Below are 6,218 nucleotides of genomic sequence, written 5' to 3'. Positions count from 1 at the left end.
TCTTTATGTTTGGGCGAGGGTTTTCCCTCTGCTCCTAGCGAGATTGTAGGGGTGTAGAGGAGCTGCTGAGGGGCTTTTCTCCTCATCCGGTCTCAAACGACCAGATCTTCATTTGTGTCAGGACGAGGTTCTCCTCCTATTCCCGACACGATCAATTTCAGCTCATGTTAGGATGAGATTTTTCTCCTGTTCCTAACAGGGCTGCGGGGGCACATAAGGGCCGTTGCAAGGGCCTCTCCCTCCATCCGATCTCTGAATAACCGGATCTTTGACCTTGCTCATGTTAGGATGAGGTTCTCCTCCTGTTCCTAACATGACTGTGGGGGCGCATAAGGACCGTTGCGAGGGCATCTCCCTCCATCCAGTCTCTAAATAATCGGACCTTCGACCTTGCTCATGTTAGGACGAGGTTCTCCTCCTGTTCCTATCATGACTGTGGAGGCGCATAAGGGCCGTTGCAAGGGTCTCTCCCCCATCCGGTCTCTAAATAACCGGGCCTTCGACCTTGCTCATGTTAGGACGAGGTTCTCCTTCTGTTCCTAACATGGCTGTGGGGGCACATAAGGGCCGTTGCAAGGGCCTCTCCCCCCATCCGATCTCTAAATAATCGGGCCTTCGACTTTGCTCATGTTAGGATGAGGTTCTCCTCCTGTTCCTAACATGACTGTGAGGGCGCATTAGGGCCGTTGCGAGGGCCTCTCCCCCCATCCGGTCTCTAAATAATCGAGCCTTCATTTGTGTCAGGACAAGGTTCTCCTCTTGTTCCTGACACGCTCAATTTCGATTGTCTGAAGGAGCTACTCCCTGTCGTTATAAACTCAGGCCAAAAGAAAAGATATGCGAATATAAAATTTTTATTTAAGGCAAAGTTATCGATAATACATTCGTAGATTTTTCGAATTTCATGGTCGCGGAAGGTCTGCTCCTCCAAGTTTTTTTAGATAATATGTTCCGAGCCAGACTACCTCCTTGACTACATACGGACCTTCCCAGTTCAGGGCAAGTTTTCTTTGGTTCTGAGGTTATGAAACAGCGGTTCGCCGAAGTACTAAGTCCCCCGCTCTGAAGGCTTTGCTCTTGACCTGGGAGTTGTAGTAGCGGACTGCTTTCTGCCTGTAGGCTGCCATCCGAACTTGAGCTGTCTTCCGCTTTTCTTTTAACAAGTCGAGGTTAGCTTTGAGATCCTGTGAGTTGCACTGCTCATCGAATGCCACGACTTGCGCCGACAGAAGCTTGAGTTCGATCGAGATCACGGCTTCTGTGCCGAAGGCTAAGGCAAAGAGGGTCTCTTCCGTGGGCAGTCTTTGGGTAGTTCGGTATGCTCATAACACATGATAAAGCTTATCTGCCCAAGTTTCCTTTGCTTTTTCAAGTCTCGCCTTGATTCCTTGCAACAAGGTCCTGTTAGTCACCTCGGCTTCGTCGTTTGCCTGTGGATGGGCTACTGACGTGAAGTTATGGGAGATGTTTAAGTCCTCACAAAATTCAGCAAATCTTGCTCCAGCAAATTGTCGGCCATTATCAGTAATGAGAGTTCTGGGTAAGCCGAACCTACAGACAATTGACTTCCAGATAAAGTCCTGCACTTTAGCTTCTGTGATTTTCACCAAAGGTTCAGCTTCGACCCACTTGGTAAAATAGTCAATTGCCACTAGGAGAAACTTCCGCTGCCCGGATGCCATGGGAAAAGATCCGAGGATATCCATCCCCCATTGTGTAAATGGCCATAGGGCACTCAAGGGTGTAAGTTCAGAGGTGGGTTGCCTTTGGATGTTTGCATATCTCTGGCACCGATCACACCTTCTGACATATTCGATGGAGTCGTGGTACATTGTAGGCCAGTAATAACCTTGTCAGAGCAGTTTGTGGGATAAAGATCTGGCTCCCAGGTGACTTCCGCAGACTTCTTCATGTACCTCCCACAAGGCAAAATCGGCTTCAGAAGGCCGAAGATATTTCAGGAGGGGCAGAGAGTACAACCTCTTGTACAGCTTATCTTCATAAAGGATGTATCGGGAGGCCTGGTTCCTAAGCTTTCGAGCTTCTTTTGCATCATGAGGAAGAACCCCGTCTTTGAGGTATGCAACCAGCGGGTCAATCCAGCTGGGTTCATGGCTGATCTCCATTACAAGCTGCGGTTCTTCCGTACTTGGGCACTTCAGAACTTCGAAGAAGACTTCTTTGGGCAGTTCAGCCGGAGTCAATGTAGCCAACTTGGAGAGAAGGTCGGCCCTGGTATTTTCTGCTCTTGAAATCTGTTTGATGTCAAAGCTGCCGAAGGCAGGGATGATCTCTTTTACCTTTTCGAGATACATGGCCATACTGTCCTCCCGAGCTTCATAGTTTTCGCTGACTTGTCCCACCACCAATTGGGAATCACTGTAGACTTGGAGCCGATCTACTTCTAACTCTTTGGCGATCCTCAGTCCTGCAATCAGAGCTTCATATTCTGCTCCGTTATTTATCGCAGGAAATTCGAAGCACAGCGCGTACTCCGCGATAATTTCTTCTGGATTGACCAAGATCAGGCCCGCACCTGCGCCTGACATATTGGAGGAACCGTCCACATAGAGGGCCCAAAAATCATCAGGGAGATCTATTCTTTCTTCAGGGGAGTTCGACGGAAGCCCTGGGTTGTCAGCTTCACCTCGTTCAAGTTCGGCCTCTTCTGGAATGTGCACTCCACTATGAAGTCTGTTAATATTTGGGCTTTTATCGCCGGCCGAGGTCGATAGTCGATGTCGAATTTCGTGAGCTCGACTACCCATTTCGCTATCCTTCCGGAAGCATCCGCTCGATGCAAAACTGTCTTAATCGGCTGGTCGGTGAGCAGTGTTATGATGTACCTTTGAAAGTAAGATCGAATCTTCGAACTGCAATTAACAAGACGTAAGTTAGTTTTTCTAACTTAGTATACCTGATTTCGACGTCAACAAGCATCAGATCTCGCCACAGTCGGAGAAATCCATCGAGCAGCACAGCCCAGCAGCGGTGCCGGTGCCCATCATGACCTTCCAGCAGGTCCAGCATGGGCAGGCCCAGGGGAGCCGGGCAGAGGAGTACAAGCTCAAAGACACCAGCCCCCAGCTCGGCGAGCGTTGGCCTGCGGGGGCCCACGGGAAGGGCGGCGCCTGGATGACGAGCTTCTATGGCGACAAGTTCACGAGCACCTACGACCTCGTCGAGCAGATGTACTACCTCTACGTGCGCGTCGTCAAGGCCAAGGACCTCCCCACCAACGCCATCACCGGAAGCTGCGACCCCTACGCGGAGGTGAAGCTCGGCAACTACCGGGGCACCACCAAACACTTCGAGAAGAGGACCAATCCTGAATGGAACCAGGTGTTCGCTTTCTCCAAGGAGCGAATCCAATCGACCATTCTCGAAGTATTTGTCAAGGATAGGGAGATGGTGGCGAGGGACGACTACGTCGGCAAGGTGGTGTTTGATCTGAACGAAGTGCCAACGAGAGTCCCGCCGGACAGTCCCTTAGCCCCGCAATGGTATCGGCTGGAGGACCGCCGGGAGGAAGTCAAGGTGAGGGGGGAGATCATGCTCGCTGTATGGATGGGGACGCAGGCCGATGAGGCCTTCCCGGAGGCGTGGCACGCCGACGCTGCCTCCGTCCAAGGCGAGGGAGTGTTCAACATCCGGTGCAAGGTCTACGTCTCTCCAAAGCTCTGGTACCTCAGAGTAAATGTCATCGAAGCTCAGGACGTGCAACCCAACGAGAGAGGCCGGTATCCGGATGCCTTCGTCAAGGCCCAAGTCGGCAACCAGGTGCTCAAGACTCGAGTCAGCAGCACACGAAGCTTGAATCCCATGTGGAATGAGGACCTGGTGTTCGTCGCGGCGGAGCCCTTCGAGGAGCACCTCGTGCTCACCGTCGAGGACCGGGTGCATGCGACCAAGGACGAATTGCTCGGGAGGATCGCCTTGCCACTGACCCTGTTCGAGAAGCGGCTGGACCACCGGCCGGTGCACTCGCGGTGGTTCAATCTGGAGAGGTTCGGCTTCGGCCCGCTCAGCGGAAGGAGCTCAGGTTCTCGACCCGGGTCCATCTCCGCGTCTGCCTCGAGGGAGCCTACCATGTCATGGACGAGTCCACCATGTACATCAGCGACACCCGCCCCACCGCCCGCCAGCTCTGGAAGCAGCCCATCGGAATCCTGGAAGTCGGCATTCTCAGCGCCCAGGGTCTGGCTCCCATGAAGACGAAAGACGGCAGGGGCACCACCGACGCCTATTGCGTTGCGAAATATGGCCAGAAATGGGTTCGAACTCGAACGATCATCGACTCTTTCAGTCCCAAATGGAACGAGCAGTACACATGGGAGGTCTACGACCCCTGCACCGTGATCACGCTTGGGGTGTTCGACAACTGTCATCTCGGTGGCAACGACAAGCCTGCCGGAGGTGGCCCGGGCAAAGACACGAAAGTTGGCAAGGTGAGGATTCGGCTATCGACGCTCGAGATGGATAGGATATACACACACGCGTACCCGCTTATCGTTCTCCAGCCGACGGGGGTGAAGAAGATGGGGGAGCTGCAGCTGGCGGTGCGGTTCACGTGCCTGTCCCTCGCCAACATAATCTACCTCTACGGCCACCCTCTGCTGCCCAAGATGCATTATATCCATCCATTCACTGTGAGCCAGGTCGACAACCTGCGGTACCAAGCGATGAGCATCGTGGCGGCGAGGCTCGGAAGGGCGGAGCCGCCGCTGCGGAAGGAGGTGGTGGAGTACATGCTGGACGCGGACTCCCACATGTGGAGCATGAGGAGGAGCAAGGCCAACTTCTTCCGGATCATGTCGCTGCTGTCGGGGTCCATTGCTATGTGCCGGTGGTTCGACGATGTTTGCCACTGGAAGAATCCGATCACGACCATACTGGTTCATGTCTTGTTCGTGACACTGATCTGCATGTTATCCCGAGCTGATCCTGCCGACGATGTTTCTGTACATGTTTATGATTGGGTTGTGGAATTATAGGTTCAGGCCGAGGCATCCGCCGCACATGGACACGAAGCTTTCGTGGGCGGAGGCCACACACCCGGACGAGCTCGACGAAGAGTTCGATACATTTCCCACGACGAAGCCGCATGATTTGGTCCGGATGAGGTATGACAGGCTTCGGAGCATGGCGGGGAGGATCCAGACGGTGGTGGGGGACATGGCGACGCAGGGGGAGAGGTTTCAGTCTCTACTGAGTTGGAGGGATCCAAGGGCGACGTGCCTGTTTGTGATGTTCTGCCTCATTGCGGCTGTGGTGTTGTATGTGACCCCATTCAGGGTGATAGCACTGGTGGCAGGGCTGTATATACTGCGCCACCCCCGGTTCAGGAGCAAGCTGCCCTCGGTGCCGAGTAATTTCTTCAAGAGACTGCCGTCCCGGATAGATAGCATGCTCTGAAAGGATGTTAGCTGCCATCGTGGAACCTGTTTAGGGGGAAGATCTGGCCTTTCAAATTTGTTATAATTTTGGTATTTGTTGAACTATACTGGGTTTTTTTTTTTCTTTTTGCCTTTTTTTTTACATGTTTAAGTGGTGTAATGATTTCAAAATTCAGCTCTCTTGTTTCTATTTTGGATGGTGAGTTGAGTCTAGAGTATATTACTATAAGTCCGGTGATGTAATAATGTGAATGTGACATTTTGCTTTTTCATATGTACTTGGTTCTTATTCAAACTTCCCTCTGGTTTTTCTGAGAAAAGCTATCTCTAGATTGCTCGTATACCGCTTTGCATCACAGGTAATGACGCACTAGTCACTACAATCGAATAATACAAGGTACCTTAGGTGGAAGATAGGCTAATATTTGAAGATGTTTAGATGAAGTAGAGAAAAAAAGATCAAGCGGACGGTACAGCTCAATGAGACTTCCAGAGAAAGTATGATCGATAAAAAAGGGGATTCTCCTTCCACCATTTAATCGTGCTTGAGGTTGATTGGGAACAACTGAATACAAAGAACGCATGGGTGCTCTACTTTTAAAAGTAAATCGTGCCCAGAGAAAATTAAAGTTACATCAATTGCGCGCGCGCGCGCACACGAATATTTGCCGTCACTACTAAAATAAATGAAAGTTATATTCTCCTGACTGCATCACATAACATTGTCTAAGATTACGCTGCTGAACTTTATTCCCACAAATCTGGCAAAAACACCTTCGTGATCAGATTCCATACGAAACGATTCTTAGTGCTGAACAACTC

At 51.5% G+C, this 6,218-nt stretch overlaps 1 pseudogene; it reads left to right on the top strand.

Moving 5' to 3' along the window:
- Nucleotides 1-2,870: 2,870 nt before the first annotated feature.
- LOC140859681 (FT-interacting protein 1-like) lies at nucleotides 2,871-5,668 on the top strand (annotated as a pseudogene).
- Nucleotides 5,669-6,218: the final 550 nt, after the last annotated feature.

The sequence above is a fragment of the Elaeis guineensis genome, chromosome 8, assembly GCF_000442705.2.
Source record: "Elaeis guineensis isolate ETL-2024a chromosome 8, EG11, whole genome shotgun sequence".
Classification (NCBI taxonomy): Eukaryota; Viridiplantae; Streptophyta; class Magnoliopsida; order Arecales; family Arecaceae; genus Elaeis; species Elaeis guineensis.
This window is presented reverse-complemented; position numbering and strand designations above follow the sequence as displayed.